At 38.2% G+C, this 23619-nt stretch overlaps 1 protein-coding gene across 6 annotated transcripts in view; it reads left to right on the top strand.

The window, feature by feature from the left end:
• The window catches only part of CDH18 (cadherin 18), an 896035-nt gene that overhangs the window by 299696 nt on the left and 572720 nt on the right, over window positions 1-23619 (top strand). For all 6 annotated transcript variants that reach the window (XM_042859886.2, XM_042859885.2, XM_065584267.1 and 3 more), the window contains one exon: window positions 23099-23184. The gene's annotated coding sequence lies outside the window, so the exon portion shown is untranslated. The remainder of the gene's footprint in view (window positions 1-23098; window positions 23185-23619) is intronic.

The raw sequence follows: 23619 nt of genomic DNA, 5'->3' as shown, positions 1-23619 counted from the left end.
GGGTGCGGTCACTGGAAAACAAGAAAGACAAAATTGAAATCAAGCAGTATGGAAGCCTATTTGTTGCTACCTCTATAATGTGTCATTATTTTTTTTTCTTTAAATGCCTCTTATTTAAGATGGACTGAGATTTCATATAACATGGTACATCTTACTACCCATCTGTTATGCATTTGTGCAATAAGGTTCTCATATTTTAATGTGAAAGTTATACCACCAAAGCCAGTTGTTTCATGACACAAAACTCGATACAAGTGATTAGAATGGAAAATTTACAATTGCTGGCATATGTATCATCACATTAGATCCACTAAAACATATTATCAGACTGAGCCATATAATGCAATTAGTGAACAATAGTGCGCTTGCACTCTTTCACCCAAATCATTTGCCATTCTGCAGAAGGGAAAGAAACCCCCCCAAAAGTACTAACATCTAATTGCTTAGTAATTACTGTTCAAATGTAATGTAATCCAATAGCAAGAAATATCATTTTTTGGTCAACCTTTATTTTGAATATCCTGTGCATTGTAAAATCCTTACTGCCTATTTTTTATGCTGCCATACTTCCAGCAGAATAAATTTTGGTAATATGATGAGTCTAGATTCTACCATATTCCATATATGTAACAATAAATTATAAGCATATATAAAAACTGAGCACCAATATGTGGTTTTGTGTCTGAACCATATTAGTTTCTCCATGAAACAATACAGAAATGCATAGCACAATGTATATACACCTCTACCCCGATATAACACGAATTCAGATATAATGCGGTAAAGCAGTGTTCCCGGGGGGGGGGGGGGGGGGGGGGGGGAGGGGGAAGGCTGCGCACTCCGGCACATCAAAGCAAGTTCGATATAACACGGCTTCACGTATAACACGGTAAGATGTTTTGGCTCCCGAGGACAGCGTTATACCCGGGTAGAGGTGTACCAGCTCTCCTTGACAAGTTTGGAGGTGTTCAACCAAAGATTCTAGTGGTCATCTTGGGTAATCTGTATTTCAGAGATGTATTGACAGATATATATCTCACATACAACAAAAAATTTAATTTGTTTAAATGGAAATAGACTCAGTAAAATCCAGATTTGAATACAAGATTATAATTTTATTTGGCTGTTGCTGAATAAGCAAATAAATTAATATTTATCCCACTTGCTGCATACTATATTTTGTTTTCTAATAATATCAATAAAATGCTATCGGTTAGCACTTATATACCAATAAAGCAAATTCAAAGTTAGACTAAAGGTACAACAATGATACATAAATATATCAACTGCCAGGTATGCTATGTCAAATTATAATATCCATCCATTAAATTCATATAGAAATACAGTCAAACATTCACAGTGAAATTTTTTATGTTAGTACTTATATTTTGCATACTATGGGCCAGATCCTACCACCATTGTAACCAAAAAGCTAAACTCCCATTTACTTTCATAGGTTCAGGGTCAGGCCCTTTATGCACCTGTGCATTATGTTCCAGTCTTCCCTATTAAATATTTGTAACTTTTCCACTAGTGGAGAATGAAACATGTGTCTGTGACTTTTTAAAATATTTCCCAAGATATGATTTTGTGTTATGTGTGCATTCTCTGAAATGCAAGGAAAGTTGGTTTGTTTAAAAAAAAAGTATATATTTTTTTTAATTAAGAGAATGGTGTTTGTGACTTATGGGTTTCCCATAAACTTCCCACCCCCCACTTCCATCTCCCTTTTGTTAGAGTCAAAACTACCAGTCACATGCAAATAGAGACCATGTAATGTAACTTACTGCATACTGTAAAAAGCAACAAAGAGTCCTGTGGCACCTTATAGACTAACAGATGTATTGGAGCATAAGCTTTCATGGGTGAATGCCCACTTCGTCAGACGCATGTTATTGCATACTATTGGCCCAATCCTGTGTACTCTGTGAAAAGAATGCAGAATCATAATTATATTCACAGTTAAATTATGATCTGCTTGACTCTTTCCCCCCCCATTATAATGGACCATATCTGCTTACTTTACTGTCTACATCTACAATTATATATAAAAATAGAGTTGGACCAAAACTTTAGGTTCAGCTTTCATGGAACTTCCCTGTTACTACAGTGAGTACATCCCAGATCCAAACACAGAACTATAAAGGGGTTTGAAATTGCAAGCCTGTTCTGTATCTAGAGGTGGATCCTCAGAGCTGGTAGTTAGAAAAGTACATTTCTGCTTATGAACTGAGATCTGATCTGGAAACCACTGTGACACAATTAACACAAAGCAAAGTTAATGAATATTGTTTTTTGGAGATTGTCTGAGCCCCAGTTAGACATAAAATGCCTGATCTGGTTTACATTGATAAACAAAGCTTGCTGCTTTCTGGAATGGTGCTTTAAGAAGGACTGTCTAACCCAGGCAAGAAAAAGGGTTAAATTTTATAAAATTCTTTAGTTCTGCTTGTGTACTGCCTTACTCTAACTTCTGCCTCTCTCTGAGATACTTGGAGCCATAGTGGCTTCATCAAGTCCTCCTTATTATAGGAGTTGTGCTTGTCCACTTAGGGAATGGAAACAATACCATATGACTAATCTCAACTAACCAAGTTATTGGGCATGATGCAAAAATTACTGGGTGAAATGCCATGGCTCGTGGCATACTAGATCAGGGATCGGCAACCTTTGGCATGTGGCCCGCCAAGGTAAGCACCCTGGCAGGCCGGACTGGTTGGTTTACCTGCCGCGTCCGCAGAGGGAGCCGCGATCGGCCGAACCTGCGGACGCGTCAGGTAAACAAACAGGGTGCTTACCCTGGCAGGCTGCTTGCCAAAGGTTGCCAATCCCTGTACTAGATGATCATAATGGTCTCTTCTGGCTTGAAGCAAAACAACTCAGATTTTAAGTGTTGACTACTGAATATTCCCTGCAATCTATTTACAATGAATCTGTAGATAAAAATACAAATTGGTAGTAAAATTGACAAAACACTTTACAAATTTAAATCAATGTATCCAAATGAACCCATATTATCCCAATGGAATGAGAGGATTATAAATTCTCATTTTGCAGATGGGGAAACAGATATAGCAGTTTTCAAAGTTGTCTGCTAATTTGGGATTCCTCAAAGTTTTGTTGTCCATCTTGAGACACTGATGGCCTCAATTGATTCAATCTTTTAAAAACCCATAGAACAATATATTTTAGACAGAAACCTGAAATAGTTTTATGGAACAACAAATCTCAACTATATTCCTAACTTTCTTGTTAAGAACATGCCAGCAGGCATTTATAGGCTCCAGATCAGGATACTTAAAACCTGCTGTGATAAGGTAGTTCTGTAAATAAATTGATGGATGTTGAGACATAGTGAATATGTCCTTGTTGTTATGGTTGGATAATCCTAGTACATGCCTTAGTAGATTGCTCAAACACAGTATGTTTTGTCATTCTGGGATATCCCCCTTACCGTAGACAGGGCCGCCGAGAACAGGTTCGGACCGCGGTGAAAATTTTTTTCTGGGCCCCCTAGCAAGGGCGGACCGGCTAAACAGGGCCGACGAGAGGGGGGGGGGGGGGGAAGCCGAGCACCAGGCCCCCTTCCAGACCGCCGGGCCCCGGTAATTTGGAACACCCCCCCCCCCATTGGCCCTGACGTAGAATATAATATACTTTACCTTTGGCATCCACTAATTCTTGGGCATATGACAAGAATTCTCTATTGCTTCTTTTGTCCTCTCTTGGCAGTTTTTCACTTGGCATTTCTCTTGCAATGATTGCTTTGGCAAAGAGAAATCTTGTGACATGTTTGGTGACAATATGCCAGTTCAAATAAAGGATAGCTTACACTTACAAATATGCCGGTATGCAACCTCAAGAAGGTTTCTTTTTCTATTGGTCTTCACTATTGATAATGTTAAAATCTTCATTTTACGAAAAAGTTAGTGGATTTTACGAAAGCTCTCCTAATACCCTGATGCTCGGGCATTAATTCAGCTCTGAGGGAAACTGTTCCACCACTTCCTGTAGTACCTAGGTCTTAGTCTTCCTTTGGAAGTTTACTGTACAAGTGCTTTCCAGATCAAAATCTGTTTAGTTTATGAAATCTGATGGCATCACACCTCCAGGTGGTGTGGCTGAAGATTATTACTATTTTATATGTTATTTTCTTGCAAACGGTTTTATTTGCTGAATATCATAACATGATTTTGCAAATGTTAAATTAGTTAATTTAGCTGTTTTTGTAATGCAGATAATTTCTGCTGAACTAGAACCTTCAGTGAGCAATGTAAACCAAGAAAAAAATATAGAATTAAAGTATGTTATTAGGAATGTGTAGTATTTGGTATTTTTCATGTTCACATCAATGTACTACCTTGAAATCAGTTTTGCTTTAATATTTTTTTCTTTGGCTCAAATTCTAATATTCATATAGCATTCCACTGACAAAGTAAAGAGAGAGTAAATTAAAGAAAGATAGAATAGAAAGATAGCTTTTTATAGAGTAGGCAAAAAAGGGAAATGATATTTGGAAATAGAAGGGAGTAACAGAAAAAATAACCGATTTATTTAAAAAGTTTAAATATTTATTTAAATATTTTGAAATGTATTTTTACAAACTACTTAAGGTTAGGGAAGAGAGGAAAGATGCTGTAATGAGTAAGGACTCAACTCCAAGAATAGGCTAAAGCAAACAGTAAGATTTTAGGCCAGTTTTGGATTGGAAGTGACTTTCCCTCCTTTATTGTTTGAGTTCTATCCAAACTTAATTGTTGGGTCAGATTGCGGGGAGTTTCATGTTGCTACTTTTGTGTTGCATCTTCTGCAGATTGGCTCAGCTCAGACTAGGGGTGGGGGAAAGGCAGCTGCAAGTCATCTTTAGCTTTTCTGATTCTGAGGACAGCCAGAAATCGATTTGTACTCCTGCATATGTCTAAGAGTGGTATTGTTGCACCAGCACTATACATTTGATCATTAGTCAATCATCGTTGTCTACTTTGAGGAAGAATTATGGGTAAAATACATTACTTCTGGGAATTGAGTTATGTATTGTACAAAATCCTCAGCTAGGTAAAATCCTTCTTTTTAATTCATACTGCAGCTCCCTTTGGCAAATTCTGCAGTACATATTCCACTCATTTCACGCACATAACTTCCATGTACATATGTGGGAATTCTACACCCAAAGGAGTGCACAGTAAAGACAAGCACGGCAGATAAGAGTATAGTGCAGATCACACAAGAATAATTTTTTTTGTAGTTTCAGAAACTATATACATGTGCCAGACAAAATCACAGCTAAATTACAGTGTTAGCTTAATAAATTAGGAATAGGTGTAGCCAAAGAAAAACTACACAATTCAAAGAAGAGTACGTAAGCACTGACGATGTTTTTGATCCCCTGCAAAGCTGTTTTGATATTAAAATATTGTAATTGGGAACCCCTTGGTAATTGGTTCCATTTGCAACCAATCAGGACATCTGCTGGAATTACCAGATGTTTCACAGCTCATTTTTCCTGTTATTTTACCAAAGTTTTCAGGGGAATCATGCTGCAAAAAGGGTGAATTTCCAAGGCCCTGGTGCTAGATATTAGAGGCTTAAATGAAATAGTATATAGTGAGAAATTGATTGCTAACACATCACCACACAGGGTACCATGTACAGTGGGTGACATTAAAAATAAAACATGGAGGTTTATTTCACTGCAATATGCACTTTTACCATATTGGATTCATCACAAATATTATGCTAACTTTAATTACCACATGGGTAAGTGTACTGTTGGCATACCTAAAACTGCATGTTTGTTGTTCTTTTGCACAGAAAAATGGGAGATACAATGATAACTTTACCCTTGTGTGTCAGATATGAACTCCGTTTCTTGTACCTCGTCTTTAGGTACAAATGGGGCCAATTTTTTCCATAAATTTTTAAGTATAAATGACCTGGGTCACTATCATATTATTATAATGGAGACTTTAACAAAACTCTAGACCACTCCTTAATACATCTTCTCTACCTCTTAAAAAAAAAAAACACGTTACATGTCTGATTTAGGCTTACAGGATGTGTGGAGATTGGGTAATCCTATGGCCAGAGATTCTAGTGGGGCTTTTTGTTTGTTTTTTTCCCTTTTCCTGCAGCTCATTTAACATGTTAAAGATTGGACTATTTCTTAGTGGCACAAGATTGGATCTATTCTGTCACTGATTATGGCATCAGTGCTATTGTTATATCTGACTATGCTCTTATATATACGTCTTTTAGGCCACCAAGGTATGCATCCCCAACTAAGATGTGGAAATTAAATATTTCTCTGCTGTTTGATACATCATTTCTTAACTCTATCCAGCAGGATTTAGATTTTTGTTAAATGTCCCCACTGCTTCATCAGATGCCACACTTAGGGAAGCCTTTAAAGCCTTCATCAGAGGTCATAAAATCTCTTATGCCACCTTTAAAAAGAAAAGGAAATGTCGAGAACTTTTATTATTTTGGAGGAAACTTCCTGGATTTACTTGGCCAGTGGTATCCTTTTAAAATCTTCTGACCCCAAAAACCCTGCCAAAAATTGATAATTGGAGAGTTGCTTGTAATAGAGATTTGGATACTCAACTATCTCCAACCTGATGGATTAGAATATTTAACATGTTAATGTTAAAAAAGCAACTGTAGACTTGAGACTACAGCTTATTCACCAAAAGACACTTTTTTTTTAATATACTGGTTCCCACATAGGCTAATAGTTATGGGCCGCATAAATGCTGACTACTGTTGGAAGTGTAATTCCCTGGGTGCTACATTAGCTCATATGTTTTGGGAGTGCCCCTGCCTCAAGAATCTCTGGTATGAAATAGGTCAAAAGACCAATTTGATATTGGATGCTAAATTGGAGCCCTCCCCCTTAAGTTTCATTCTGAGATATATTCCTGATACCTGGAGGTTACCTAGTAACTAGGTGGTGTGGTTCTAATGTGTAACATTGGTCACTAAAAAATTAATCCTGCAAAAATTGAAAAGTCAATCCCTACCAAACACTGATGACTAACTTAGTGATATGGCAGACCTCATAGCTAATGAACAGCTAGCATTTTGCGGAAAGGGAATGCCCCAAAAATTCAGAGCAATGTAGGCTGACTTTTTGGAGGTCTATGATTAATGTAGACTTTGAAGATAGATATGTCACTTCCCCTCGTCTACCTTTATCCTAAACTTATTTACTTATTTTGAACATGATGATGAATCTGGTATTTTAGTATATGTATTATTTGTAAAAATTAATAGAAATGTAAATATTAAAAAATTGCAATGGCAGAATTCTATCGGATAACACTTGAATGAAGTTCCCAAGAACACTTGAATGAAGTTCCCATTTAGAGCAGAGATGTTATATTAATTTCAATACACACTTGAGAATTAAAAGAAAATTACTGATGTTAGAAAGGTATATATATATGGAGTGCTGTTTTTGAACATCACAGCATGTATTTAATAATAGGAATTTGCACACAGTATTATGCCTCTAGATCTTTCAGTGTAATAAGGTAGTTATTATATACTTTCAAACACCAGTTAATATTAAAAACATTTTTTGAGGATAGGAACAAAAGTAGTTTTGTCTTACAAAGGAGTGCAGGATCAAACCAATAGCTTTTACTCTGGGTCATCTTCTACCCTGTCTGCATCCTTCCAAATCTATCGGCTTCAGTATGGTAGCACTGATGTAAGTGAGAGCAGTATCTAGCACCATATGTTTATAACCTTTTACTTACTATTTGTCTACATAGAGAAGTTAGTGCAATGTAAGATAGCCCTTGAATTTAAAGAGCACTAGCCATTCCACATTAGCTCCCAATGTGCATACTCTTATTACATGCTAAGCTAAACCACAGACATCGCCACTTTTAATGCACAGTAAGAGTGTCCACACTGGGAGTTAGTGTGGAATAATGAGCATTTTAAATCACATCCTATCTTACACTGCACTAATTTACCCTGTAGACAAGGCCTTTGTTATTGAACCACAGGATCCAGATTATAATCTTAAACTGAAGTAACTGTTGATTTAAGTGGAGTTATTCCATATTTGCACTGGTCTAACTGAGGTCATTATTTGTTTAAAGTTGTATCTTAGAGGAGAAGGGAATACATAGGAGTACTTGCCATTACTACTGTGTTGGAAGGACTGCTGTTACATGTAGGTAACTAAGGACATATTGCTCTGGTTAGAAAGCAACTTCATGATTTATAAATTCGCCATTGACATAAGAGTTCATATAGAGGTGAAAGTTCTTATATTCCTCAGTGAATAGTTCATATCTCCTGCAAACTGAAGCCTTGTTCATACAATATGAATTTCTTACATCTCTCTGTTTCTGTTGTTCATGTATGTGTGTGTGCGCGCGCATATATATGATAATCTTTATCGTATTTTTCCATTTAACTTTGTGCAAAGTTATACCAGAGGATTTCCCTTTATGATGCTAGTTTCATATTGCTTCATAACCTTGACATATTGTTATTTGATTCCTGAGCAAAATCTGAACAAAAGGTTCAAAATGCTTAGTAAGGATATGTATTATGTAAGACTATTTTTTCCCCAATCAAGATGGAGAATATTTGTTCTTTGTTTTTCCTTCTCGAAGCAGGTTTATATTAGTTTGGTTTCTGGGACTGTAGGATATGGGGTTGAGGGAAGTATTTTGGGAAGTTAGACTGCCCACTTCCTTAGCCTTTAAAAGGAATCAATACTCACTTCTTTTGAAATGGAAAGGACTGGTAAGTCTGAAGGTGCACCAAAACCCATGATAAATCGTGGCTATTTCTTCAGCATATTACTTCAGTAAACCCATAATAAGAGAACTGTCAATGTAGATAGGATAATAGATCATTAAAGGTTTCATGATTAATTTCATATAGGCCATAAATATTTATGGTTAAACTATATCATTTACCATTCATGGTTTAATAATGTGTATTCATGGTTACACACAAGAATAATTTGTGAATATTTATAAATATTGGCTCCTTATGATGAAACTAGGAAATGTTAATGCATGAATTTATATGAATAAAACACAAAAAAAAGCATTGTGAAAAAATCTTTTAAGCTGTGTAGTCACAGAATGTTTTCCTTCAGGGTCTAACCATTTTTTTCTCTTTACTTTTTACTAAATTTCATACTTTGACCTTCTGTCTTACTCTCTAGACCCATAATCTTAAACCAGTTTGCAGCAGTGTAGCAGAATACTTATGAATACCTAATTATCCATAAATTCCTTTTCCTACATTCACATTGTCCAGGGGATGGTTTGTTTGTAAAGGTTTGCTTCATCCTTGTGGTGTAGACAGGATATTCCTCACTAGCATTACTAACTTTGTTGTGCTGGTATTTCTTTTGTCTAATGTTTCTCTGCCCTGACAAGTGCACAACGTTAATGGAATTTTCCAGTTCAGACTTGAAAATCTAGAGTAAACACTTATCACATCCATACACATTGGTTCTCAATTTAAAGGCCTTCTGCAGTTTACAAAGTTCATATTTTTATGATTGAGATGAGTTCTCCAAGTTCTCATTGCCTTTTTCTTTTAGTATCATGATGTTTGCCTAATATTGTTGTGTTTCTTTTGACATCAGCCTCCCTAACTAAAGTTTTTTAGTTTTATTTGTAGCTATATTTTGTACATCAACATCATTCATGACTTGTCAGTTACTGAAATACAACCAAGTTGGTCCAACTTCCCACAATTTCTAGGTAACGGTATGTTGCTGTGAATGACAGCATAATCTCTGTTCTGAAATGCCCCAAAATGCTAATGAATACTATATAGATAATGAAATTTAGACTTCCAATCAATTTGTGTGATTCCCCTGACATTGTTAAAGGGCAAACTAAAAGGTGACAAAGTCTTTCTACCCCTGTGTGGGCCCTTAAGTGTTATTGTGAGAGGCTGCTAAATCACAGGCATTTTAACATACTTTTGCTCTATCTAATTTAAATAATGTCCATTAAAAGTAATTTTTCTTATTTATGATTTTCCCATTATCCTGTTTTAGCAAATAATGACAAAATTGGTCCACAAATGACCACTCTGCTAGAGAATGAGCAGCCCATTGTAACAAGGAGGAAAAGTCTGTTCATGCATTGGTTTGCTGATTATATAATATATAGCAGGTTTCTTCGTGGTAACTATCAAATTAACATAGTCAAGAATGTCTCTGTGTTGTGTTCAGCATTATCAATGCTTTCTGAGAGGCTTTAATGCACAGAAGAGACTTAATAGTTTCTAATTCATGGTAGTCCTTTAAGATTTATTAACATGATGTTATTTTGTTTAAGTAGCAAACTCTACAAAGCATTCAGAATTAAATAACAATATTCAAGGAATTCAATAAAGGAAAGAATTACCAAAATTAATGAAGTGGTGAGAGTAAAATATAACTTCATTTGGAGATTTAATTCAGGATGAAAAAAGTAAATCTTCTTCTGGTGTTTTTCTAAGTAAAGTAATTACTCTTTTGTACCACAAATATATAACATTAATCATCTTGCATTTCCTGCATGTTTTGTCCCCATTAAACAATAATAATTTCCAGTGTAACAGATGCTGCTATTTAGTTAATTTTCTGAAAGGAAGGTAAACAGGTTGCAATGTCTACTCATTAACATTAGACAATTTTAATTAACATATTGTGTAATTCATTGTAAATTAACAAAATTAATCCAAAGGATGAGCATTGCCATTCAGGATTTGGCATCTGACATGCCAGATTTGAGTCAAGCAACAGGAGAAGTGAAAGCAAAGAATGTAATGTGAGCAACAGCTGTAAAAAGGAAAACTTGTAAGGCATATTGAGAATGTTCTTGAGCCATGTCATCTGCTTTCCTTAAGTTACTATTTGTATTAATTTACAAGGACAGATATCTCACACAAAAGTAATATGGCTGCACAGAAACACAGATCATACTAATCTCATGGTAGGTTCAGCTTATGTTACCTCATCTGCAAATGATAAGTTGTTTTAGGATCTTTACTTTCTAATTGTTTCCTAACAAGAACATTGGCAGGAAAAATTAAAAAACAAAACAAAACAAAAAACCCCATTTGGCTACCAGCAGACAAATTCACTTGGTTTCACCAGGCCTGAAGTTGTCCCTTGTTATGTATATTTTTAACACTAGAAATAGGAAGATTGGGACGTTATTAATGAATAAAATAATCAACACATTATTTGGTAACGAGTATTAGTGATAATGGGCCATTAGTGATAAAGGAAGAGAGCTTTCTTGGGAGGAAATCTGTGCATGGAAGTTCACTAACATCATCTGATCTGGGAGGCTGAGCCTGCTTCCATGCAGTAAAGCTGCAAGGCTCTGCCCCCCAAAATGGTGGGTCTGCAGGAAGTGAGGACCACCTGTGTGGTGGTCATGTGCTTCCACATTGGCTCTATTCCCCCCATTGGTATTAACACTCTCTGGCAACATGAATAGAAGGAACTCTCCAGAAGGGACTATGTGAAAAAGGTAATCCAATCTGGGAATGTGGCCCCTTTTTCTTAGTAAGGTGCACAAGTGAATGGAGGGTGCGGAGAGGGAGAGTAACAGAGTGTGGTCCCACCCTGCACAGCCTCCTCCCCCTTTTCCAGTGCAGATCACAGCTGGGTCCACATGAGGACTGGGTTGTAGAGGAGGCTGGAAGCACCTCCACATAGAACAAGGGAGATCTGCATGTGTAGGACACTACCATATGCAGACTGGGAGTAGAAGATGATCTGATCCAGTAATTGCTGTAGTGCATAATTATGTCTCTGTGTTTAAGTGCTAATTAAAAATAATATATGGTTTCAATCAGACCTTTAAAAAAATAGGGAAATAATTCAAGTTTTCAAATTCCTTGTAGAGCAGTCAAACTCAGCTTTTAAAAGTCTCTTTAGCCTTGCACTTTTAAATTTATGATAGCAGAATAGTGTGTGCATGTGTGTAAGCTTTTGGTTTTTGAGGTCCCTGGTTAGATAGGATCAAAGGTCCTTATTGAAATTAGCGTGATGATTACAGGCAAGTCCCAAATAGTAATGCATAACTAGTCAGAATGCACTGACTGACAGCCTGTAATAAGAATCAACCCCATATTGATTGATTGATGAACCCCATATTGATTGATTTGATCAATTCCATATTGATTGTCTCTTACAAAGATGGGGCTATGTAGAAGTCCTTGAACCAAATGTTTAAGGCACTGAACAAAATGTCCTCTATCTGAAATATCCTGGAGGAAAACACAGAAGTCAATGTGATATAAAAAAATAAAGATTCTAAGGACTACCCAGAGATGACAAGTAAGACCCATATCTTCCAGAGATGTTTTGAGCTTTTTCTTTGAGTAAAGGAAGCAGCAAAGATAATTACCTATTCTATCTACTCCATATTTTCTAACATCTTCAGAACAACTTGCTCAAGATTAAGCGATTATCTCCTCCGATGGTAGGAGACAGGCCTTCAGGAGATGCATCTTTCATCACAATCTCCAGAAACACATTTGACTTCACTGTTACATCAGTATGGAACAATGGATCAGCTGCTTGTATTATGTGACAGGCAGAAGAACCAATCAAGCATCAACAAAAATGTTGCATTCTATATTCCGTATTCTTTTTCCTGTTTTCCCTAGTTCTGACAATGCTTTGCTTAAATCTGGTCACAGGAATATATTTCTACTCCTGTTGTGCCTAAAATAAAGAATTTGAGCCCACTGCTGCTGAATTGAATTGACTCCCCTCCCCGAAATCTAAACCAAGTGAAGATGTCTCAGAGAGATTTGTTCACCCAATCTATACTGCTATTTAGCTAGGCATTTATATCATGCCTATTACCATTGTGGCTCCAAAGTGAGCAGAGAACTTTTGGAAAAGGAGGAAATGCCTCAGTAGATAGGGCTTGCAGCTCGTCTCAAGTCTTCTCTTCCTTTTACCCCAGTCTGTTTTCTACAATACAAATTCCAAATCCCCTCTTTTTTTCTGAATACAATGAGGTAGCTTAATTTGGAACATATAGTCCCCACCACCAAAAAAAAAAATGTGAATGCAATTTTTATATGCTTTGGCATGCCACTTGTGTGATACAAAAGAATAACATGAATGTTACAGGTATGGTCAGATACAAAAATAATGTACAGGTAAAAATTCCTATGTTTTCTTAATATATATATTGCTTCATGCAGAATAAATCTGTTTAACAAGCTTTAACTGTGTTTTCTGAACTCCAATTAATGTATGCCTTTCTACATATCTAAACTGAAAATGAAAGGAAAATTGCTGGTTTTTGAAAACGTCTTAATTTTTTTTTTTATGAGAAAATAGAAAACTTCTATGGTGCTATGGAAAGATAAGGGAATAGGACTGTTTCAGGGGATATAGATAAGAATAGATGTCTTTTAAAAATACATTGCTCCCTTGTAAATTGCTCAATATTAATTTTCCCTTTTCTGGGCACAACACAATTAAAATGTAAGATGGCCTAGAACAGGGGTCGGCAACCTTTGGCACACGGCTCGCCAGGGTAAGCACCCTGGCAGGCCGGGCCGGTTTGTTTACCTGCCACATTTGCAATGGGGGCTGCGGGAAGTGGCACGGGCCGAGGGATGTGCTGGCCGCTGCTTCCCACGGCCCCTATTTGCCTGGGACAGCGAACCACGGACAGTGGGAGCCGCAATCGGCCGAACCTGCAGACGCCAAAGGTTGCTGACCCCTGGCCTACAATAAAAGCATTATCTACTTGTTAAAGCTCAGGACAGGAAATCAAGATTTCTGTGTTAAGTTTGACTCTGCCATAAATGGTACAGTGTGACACATAATCATGTTCTATAGATGCTGTGTATTGTTAATAATACCTACCTTGTTGTGGAGAGTAACTTATTACTATTTGCAAAGTGATTTAAGATCTTTGGAAGGTAGGTGCTGTATTTTGTACGATGACTCTCACAAATTCATTCTGTAGCATTTGAATATATGCATTTGTGACCAGGTGCCTGGAGGGGCCACACTGAGAATGCCACACTCGGGGCACACTGCAAGAAATAGGGCAGACAAACCCCCAAACTGGTGGTTTGTTCTATAATTAGATTCACCAACCCAGTGACAAAATAGCTTCTGTAATACCACATTGGTTAACAAGAAGTCAGAAACAATCTACTTTAGGCATTCCAGCTCTTGGCTCCCAGCTAGACAGCTAAGCCTAATATAGTGAGCAGTTATTAAAACCCTATTCACCATAAATCAAGTTCTTCCAATCCTAAAGGATCAGACACATTACTCCCCAGGTCAATGAATATTTCAGATCTTACCCAAATACACACTTACAGCCAATCGTTAATAGCTAAATACAAGATTTATTAATAAAGAGAAAAAGAAGAGTTATATATGGTTAAGAGGTCAATATACATACAAATGTGTGTAAAGTCTTTAGGTCATTTTCGTCGCAGAGATGGTGAGGCTGCTGATTTGTAAAATTCTCTCTGGAATCAGTTCAAAGGGTTATATTCCAATAGGTAGTTCACGTATCTATCTGGAGATGTCAGTCTTATGGCTTAGACCTTACCTGTTAAAGTTTAAGCAGACCTGAGATGAAAAGATCAGGCCCAGGGCTTTCCTTTATAGCTCTCTAGCAAGCTGACAAGCCTTCTCACAGCAATATCATAAGAGGACCTTACCCCGAGAAAGAATAGACAATGCAGATCTTTGCTTTGAAGTTAATCTTCTATTTCCTATGTATACACAGGTAAACTAGTTGTATTCATTCTCATAAGGCTATTAGCCAGTCCTTCGTTATAGCTTAGATCAGGGGTCGGCAACCTTTGGCACACGGCTCACCAGGGTAAGCACCCTGGTGGGCCGGGCCGGTTTGTTTACCTGCCGCGTCCGCAGGTTCGGCCGATTGCGGTTCCCACTGTCCGTGGTTCGCCACCCCCGGCCAAAGGGGGCTGCGGGAAGTGGCGTGGGCCGAGGGATGTGCTGGCTGCCGCTTCCCGACGCCTGCAATGTCTCAGATCTTGGATCTTAAGATTAGGCGGACACAGTTACATACATAATTATGGCAATTAAGACATGAAAAGGAATTAGTATCTACAAGCTAATTTGGTTACACTCTTAAACTTCTGTCAGCATATCGGTAAACACAGACATCTACCCTTAACATCTACCCTGGATTTCTATTATTACAAATAAATGGATTGATGATTGCTGGTCTAGTACATCTCTTTTAAATTCACATACAAGTAGATTGTCTTCATTACATTTCAATGCCTCTTTGTTAAGTTGTCATGGGTCATACACAGGTTGGCCACTCTGTGCCTTTCACAGCATTTTTATACAAAAGGCAATTCTAAGGCAGGAAAAGAAGCATTGGGATGCTGGCAGTGCCACTCAGGGGAAGTTCAGTGAGCGTACAAGTGGTAAAATGGGTTTGGCTGCTGGACCCTTGTCTAGCCCAGCTCCCCCTCAAAGATTATGAGCTAAGTGTGACATACTTGGGTGCAATGCAGACAAGTGATGGGCCATGTAACCCCTGCCCTGCAACCTTGGGTGCCTTATAATACCTTGCTGATAGTAGCTCCAACTTGGTTTGCTCACTAACAGCCTTCCAGCAAGCAAATAACACTCTGAATGTCTGTGTGTAACTGAAGCCTGCCAGCCACATTTGGGTTACACTCTGGAGTGCACCAGCCTTGGTTATACTGCAGGGTGACCCCAACACAGTTCCAGTCCTGGATTTCCTACCAGAAATATGTCTTGTACTGCCCAGCCCTCTCCTGGACCGTCCAAATTTATTAAGTCAGTTATTCCTTTAAGTGAATAAGATATTCTAGTTTACCAACTCCAGTGGAGTTACCCAGACACTTTAACTTAAACACTCTGGATTAGATAAAACAGTAAAACAAATTTATTAACCACAAAAAGAGATTTTAAGTGAGTACAAGCAATGGGACATGAAAGTCAGAAATGTTTACAAGAAAATAAGATAAAAATGCTTTCTAGTGCCTAGTTTCACAAACTATATTAGATTCAAAGCAAAGTTTCTTACCACATGCTTCAATCTGACGAACTTTGTCAGGACCCTTCCCCCGAGTCCTTTCTCTTATCAGGTGCAAAGAATTAGATGGTTAGGCAGAGAGAGATGCGTATTTGCTCTTCCCTTTTATAGTTTTCTAGTTCCATTTTGAAAAGCATTTTCAGCTGCAAACCTGAATGACCACTTGGTAGGTGATGGCCCTTCAGCTTTGTTGACACCTGCCTGGAACATCAGCTTTCCCTTTGTCTTTGAAAAACTGGTTTAACCATTCCCCAAATGTATGTGGGAAACATACTTCAGTCATGTTCATAACTTTTCATATAATGTTGCTACACGCACCTTACCATGGTATTACTGTTCAACAAGTCATGGGTTTTCAAATGATACCTCACAAGGTATACCTTTTACAAACATTATTACAGTAGTGTGTAGGGTTTGAACACGGGGCTGTATTCCATCACACTAAGGTAGGGTCTTTTGTAAATTAGCCTAATGTAGACATACCAGTAACAAAATTCCCAACCAAGATTTCAGTTGTGATATCAGTTTTCATAGTGTGAACTTCTGTCCACCAAGAAATGTGTATTTTTAGTAAAATTTGAGTCTGATGCACTACTGTTAATCATATAGGACTATATGAGAAAGCAAGGTTAATGTGCGTGTAATAAGTGTTTGCTATTTTCAGAATAAGTTATCAAGAAAATATTGAAAATGTCAGTCTTGCAACAAGACTGGATGGCAGGTCAGTTTTTGACTAGTCAAATACTCATAAATAATTTTGATTGAATGTCACTCCACCAGACAAAAATAAATATTAAAATAAAGAAGATTAGTTTTCTTCACTATCACAAAAATCAAAACTGCATGAGACCTGATTTATTTAAGGATGAAGCCACTGTCCATTGAAGTCAGCTGAAGTCAAGTTGAATACTGACCAGTCAGAAGAGCAAACTGCCTTCCTTACTTTTCCCACTGTGAGTGTTTGCAGTCAGGACAATAGCGAGGGGTTATTTTTATTTATTTAGTGCTCAGGTCAAACTGATTTTGATCATCCAATTGCTTCCAGCTAATAGTGTATGTGGATTTAAATCAGGATTTTTCACAAAATTGTGTAGCTCTTCTAATGTAAGATAAGCTTTAGCAGAATATGTGTCCATAAATATTAATAACCAAGTCTATAGGATAGTTCCCCCTTGACTTGTTTTGGAAATGTGTTTCAGTAGCAAAGTTCAGAAAATGTCATAGTGCTTAAAAAGACTGGAATTTAGTTTTCAAAACTATAATTTTTGTTATTGCACAAACTTTTATCCATTTCAGGGGAAGAAACATCTAAATAAACTTAAAGGGTCTGAATCTCATTTATATAAAGTCCAAGGGCAATATAAAGGGCCTCAAAATGGGTGGAACAGTAATTTACACATACTTTAAGGACCTTTGCCACAGCAGCGTAATGGGGATTTTTTAATAAACAAGAATCTGGCCCAAAATATACATAAAAAATACTGAAAATTTAATAATAGGAACTCCATGGGGAACTCTGCTTAGCTATGTGTGAGGACAGAAAAGGCTCCTTCCTATCTCAAACCACTCTCCTCCGAATGTTGACTCTGCATCAAAATTTAAGTCACCTTACTGAAAGTGGCTCATCAATTAAGGGTGCTTTTGGAAGAGTGTCTAAATCCTCTGCTGTAGCTAGAACATTGTTCAGTGAGATTGTATTGCTGCCTCTTTAAGCTTCTAAGGCAACTTTGCAGTTTATCACATGATTATGCAATTCATCAGATAGATTATCACATCCAAGTGATAAACTGCATTTATCATACACCTTTAACCATCTCAACTGTACTGTGCTCACTAATCCATCTGACCAAACCGATTCTAATATTGTAAGACTTGGATTGGTGCCAGTCCTCTTTTCACCTTTTTTTCATATAATCCTGCCAAAGAAATATTTTCTTCTGCCCCCCAAATTGGGTAGAAATTTCCCCTAAAAATTACCTTGTTCTGTCACACAGGATGGGAAATGTTCAGTGACAGGCATGAGGTCTGACATTTTGTGACCCTGTATAGCTAAAATCAAGAGCTTTACACCAGTGGAAAGGAGAGATGCTCAACTGTCTAGTGCCGGGGTCGGCAACCTCTGGCACGCAGCTCACCAGGGTAAATAGAGTGCAGACATGCCTGAAGGGTGTGCGTATGTACCCCAGTACATACCCTATAAACTCTGTACTTGCCCAAGCCCTGCCTTCCTGTCTACACTGCTACTTTTACCTGTGTATGGTCCCACTGCCTCCCAGCTGCTGCAGCCTTTCCCTGCTGCTGGAAAAGTAGCCTTTCCACGATACACATAGCTGTACACTGCAGCGTGGACGCAGCTTGATTTTCACTGCAGCATGTAGCTACATATATCCTATATGCCAGCTGAAAGTGGTGTGCAGTGTAGGCATAGTCTTAGATGTTGCAACACTGAACATCACAGCACCTAACGTATAAGTGCTTAGAAAAATAACTGTGAACCACAAAGCCTGAGTGAGGCACCTATACAATGAATGGGGAGTCACAGCCTCCTAAGAATGTGATCCACAAAACCAGATGCTAGGCCTGGAACCACCTAAGCTAGCCAATTGGAGACGTTGATCAGAGATGGTCTCCCATATTCTGGGCACCTTATCCACTAGGCTAAAGATTGCAAGGAAGGTCCTCCTCTCCCCCCATAGTTGTTTTTTATGAACTTGCTTGAGGGGCCCAATCTAGTAGGCATATTCAGAGGCCGCCTACTGGTTCAGGGACCCACGCGTGACTTAGTTGCCCAAACAGCTTTGTTCCACAGTTTGTGAATTGCTCTGGGGCTTACGTGGGAGATACACATCCAGATACCTATCATGGGCAGTAGCCTGCATGCTCAGCCGGGTGATAGGTGACCAGGTGCCTAGAATGAGGCTGCAGTGCACTTGTCCAGAGACCACAACTTAGGCACCAAATCAATGTAGATGCTTACAGGATTAGGTGGCAGCCAAGCGGGAGTTTTGTTAATTGCAATGGTGCCTAAAAATGGGATTTAGGTGCCTATGTACCTTTGTGAATCTCACCCATAGTCACTAGGGCAAGCTGGTGCTATAAGAAGAGGGTTTAAATAAAAAGTCCCATTATAGATTTTGAAAAGTCACTAAAACATTTCTAAACTTTAAATATAGACTCATAGACTTTAAGGTCAGATGGGACCATTATGATCATCTAGTCTGACCTCCCGCATGATGCAGGCCACAAAGCCGTCCCTACCCTTTTCCCTTGACTCAGCTGTTGAAGTCCCCAAGTCCTGTGGTTTAGAGACTTCAAGTAGCAGAGAATCCTCCAGCTAGCGACACTCCCCACCCCCATGCTGCGGAGGAAGGCGAAAAACCTCCAGAGCCTCTGCCAATCTACCCTGGAGGAAAATTCCTTCCCGACCCCAAATATGGCGATCAGTAGAACCCCGAGCATGTAGGCAAGATTCTCCAGCCAGACCCTCATTGGCCATTGATACTATTTACCAGTGATGGCACGCTGTTTGTTTGACTAAAATCACGTTATTCCATTAAACCATTCCCTCCATAAACTTATCTAGCTTAATCTTAAAGCCAGACAGGTCCTTCGCCCCCACCGTTTCCCTCGGAAGGCTGTTCCAATATTGGAAGGCTGTTCCATATGTAACATATGCTTAACATATGAAAAGGTTTGATATAAATATTTTATTGACAGCTATTGGGAATGGCCTGCCTAACTCAGTTCTGGCTGACAAAACCTTTATCCCACACAATCAGTTATACTCTATATTGTGTGCTTACAGACATACACGTAAACACAAAACATGCTAAAATATTTGTTTTATGATGTGCTATAAAGAGTGGTTATAGACCATCACATAAAAATGCTTTAAAAACACAATTAGAAATTTAGAAACAGATTCTTAACTCATGTTAAACTGATTGCAATTGAGCTATGCTGAGTTATGTCAGCTAACTACTTGGGTGCATATTATTTGCTTCTCTTAGGGTTCAAAACTGCTGTACTGCTACTATCTCAGACTTTTTAGTGAATTACATTGGAGCTATGGTGAGGATGAATAATTCCATAGGGGAAGGCTCAAAAACTGAGGTCGGGTTTAAAGTCAGGCTTTTATATTTTAGGAAGTATATGTCTGTGAAAAAGGACACTGTGTTAATGGTAATCAGTGAATCATTCACATTTGTGTAATATTATATATAGTTTTTTTATCCTTTTTAGATCACATCCCCTAAAGTGCAATATGATTACGTGCATTTTTCTAATTAAGAGAGAGGTAGTAGATGTACACATTGTAGAGAAAAAACAAACATTGCTTATATTTTTGTACAAAGAAGGTCTCATACCTGTCTCCTTCTGGCAGTATACAATAGCCATGTCCTCTGTGTGAGTGATAGCAAGTGCCAGGAATTATAGATGAGTGACTCTTAACTGGCTAACAACAGAAGAGAGCACTATGTTATGTCAAACAGACAGTCATAGGGTCCACTGAATATATTATACAGCAGTGAAATACAGGAAAAACATATAACTTGGAGATATGTTTATATTTTCAAAGAGAGAAAAAGAGAAAACAGATTTATAACTATCAGCAAAATTTGGTCCTATATTTGTATATTTGTGTATTTCCAGTTTGATTACAGTGGGAAAGTTTTGTACTATCTAACATCTCATACAACATCATTAAATGCTATGTAATTTAACGCAGAATTTAGTCCTGTAGCAACCTCCTTTGTCCCTTTTTTAATTGTGCATATAGAATGTTGGTAAGTCTAGAAAGGATGCCTTGTATAAAGCAGCTGCAATTATTTTTTGATTAGCAGACTCCTTTCCATTAAAATTTAGACCTAAAATTTATTCTGTGGATGTGCTTTTTGTGGTCTTATTTATTACTGTACCTGGAGGTAATTTGGTAATACACACAATGTGTCTTGAGGTCTGAAAAAAGAACAAAGTAACTGAAATATTTTCCCAATTTTAGTTGCTAATAATTGACATAGTGCACTATACCCTATTCCTACTTCCTAATACTCTCTCATTTTAAAAGTTTCCTCAGCCAGTTGAAACTAATTCAGCTACATCCATACAGAATGAGTTCATTCAAATACTGTAAAGTGCTTCTTTTTTTGCATAAAAGTGGCTGGCTGCTTCTGGGTCTAATTTACACTTTCAATCATGCTCACACAGTGATCCAGACTCAAAGAGATTATAGAGTTCCACTTAGCACAGAATCAGAGAATCATAGGGCGGAAGGGACCTCGAGAGGTCATCTAGTCCAGTCCCCTGCACTCATGGCAGGACTAAGTATTACCTCTGGCACACGGCTTGCCATGGTAAGCACCTTGGCGGGCTGGGCCAGTTTGTTTACCTGCCGTGTCGACAGGTTCAGCCGATCGTGGCTCCCACTGTCCGTGGTTCGCCGCTCCAGGGGTGGCGGGAAGCCGCAGCCAGCACATCCCTCATCCCACGCCGCTTCCCGCTGCCCCCATTGGCCTGGGACAGCAAACCGTGGCCAGTGGGAGCTGCGATCGGCCGAACCTGCCGACACGGCAGGTAAACAAATAGGCCCGGACCGCCAGGGTGCTTACCCTGGCAAGCTGCGTGTCAAAGGTTGCCGACCTCTGACCTAGACGATCCCTGACAGGTGTTTGTCTAACCTGCTCTTAAAAATATTCAATGAGGGAGATCCCACAACCACCCTAGGCAATTTATTTCAGTGCTTAACCACCCTGACAGTTAGAAAGTTTTTCCTAATGTCCAACCTAAAGTTCCCTTGCTGCAATTTAAGCCCATTGCTTCTTGTCCTATCAGCAGCGGTTAAGAAGAACAATTTTTCTCCCTCCTCCTTGTAACAACCTTTTATATACTTGAAAACTGTTATCATGTCCCCTCTCAGTCTTCTCTTCTCCAGATTAAACAAACCCATTTTTTTTTCAATCTTCCCTCACAGGTCATGTTTTCTAGACCTTTAATAATTTTTGTTGCTCTTCTCTGGATTTTCTCCAATTTGTCCACATCTTTCCTGAAATGTGGCACCCAGAACTGGACACAACACTCCAGTTGAGGCCTAATCAGTGCGGAGTAGAGTGGAGGAATTACTTCTCGTGTCTTGCTTACAGCACTCCTGCTAATACATCCTAGAAGGATGTTTGCTTTTGTTGCAACAGTGTTACACTGTTGACTCATATTTAGCTTGTGGTCCACTGTGAGCCCCAGATCCCTTTCCACAGTACTCCTTCCTAGTCAGTCATTTCCCATTTTGTATGTGTGCATCTGATTTGTTCCTTCCTAAGTGGAGTACTTTGCATTTGTCCTTATTGAATTTCATCCTATTTACTTCAGACCATTTCTCCAGTTTGTCCAAAACATTTTGAATTATAATCTTATCCTCCAAAGCACTTGCAACCTCTCCCAGCTAGGTATCATCTGAAGACTTTATAAGTCTACTCTCTATGCCATTATCTAAATAATTGATGAAGATATTTAATGGAACCGGACCCAGAACTGATCCCTGCAGGACCCCACTCATTATGCCCTTCCGGCTTGACTGTGAACCACGGATAACTACTCTCTGGGAACGGTTTTCCAACAGGTTATGCACCCACCTTATAGTAGCTCCATCTAGGTTGCATTTCCCTAGTTTGTTTCTGAGAAGGTCATGCGAGAGAGTATCAAAAGATTTACTAAAGTCAAAAAATACCACGTCTACTGCTTCCCCCCATCCACAGAGTATAAATGGGGCTGATTGGTTAAACTGCATGAAAAGTATGGAGATTTTTTTAAAAATCCACAAAATATATTGTTACTGTACCATTTAAAAATATATGTGGAACTTAAAAGAGTACAGTATACAGTATGTGAGTACTAATAAAGTCCAGTTTATATGTAACCAGCTCCTGCCATTCTGGACTTCTATAGGCCTTCTTTGCAAACAAATGTCTTGAATATTTAAAACTTATAAGAAGGAAATCTTGTAAACCAAATGTCTCTATTCTTTCTTTTAGAATATTTCAAAAGAGAAGACATTTTGGAACAACAGAGGGAGATTCTAAAAAAGGTTGCACCAGAGGCTCACATCAAAATTCATAAGGTAGTTTTTGTATTTTTCTTCATGTTACTGTTTAAAAAAAATAATATTGAAATGTCAGAATTCTTGTCACAGTGTTATCCTTTTTTAGAAGATCTTGCTTTAAGACAGATCACTATGTAATATGAAAAAAATACTTTTCTTCTGTTCCTTAAAAGGTTCTTATGTTAATTATTTATCTAAGCATTTGTTCGCCTTCATAAATATTTAATACTATTCCAAAGATTCACACTCCTTGCAAATGCCATGGCATAAGGATGTTCTTTGTTACTGTGAAATCTTGTGTAGGTGTTTTTAAAATAGTGGTGGGGAGACCCACAAACCTTTTAATTGGTAAAAATATATATAGATTATATCTGAGGGGAAAGCTAACTCTTCATTGCAGAGAAAGGCCGTAGTCCTAAATGCTAATTAAAATGTTTCCACTAATATAAGTTT

The sequence above is a fragment of the Chrysemys picta genome, chromosome 2, assembly GCF_011386835.1.
Source record: "Chrysemys picta bellii isolate R12L10 chromosome 2, ASM1138683v2, whole genome shotgun sequence".
Taxonomy (NCBI): Eukaryota; Metazoa; Chordata; order Testudines; family Emydidae; genus Chrysemys; species Chrysemys picta.
Note: the sequence above shows the minus strand (reverse complement) of the source record. Positions and strands in the feature narration are given on the sequence as shown.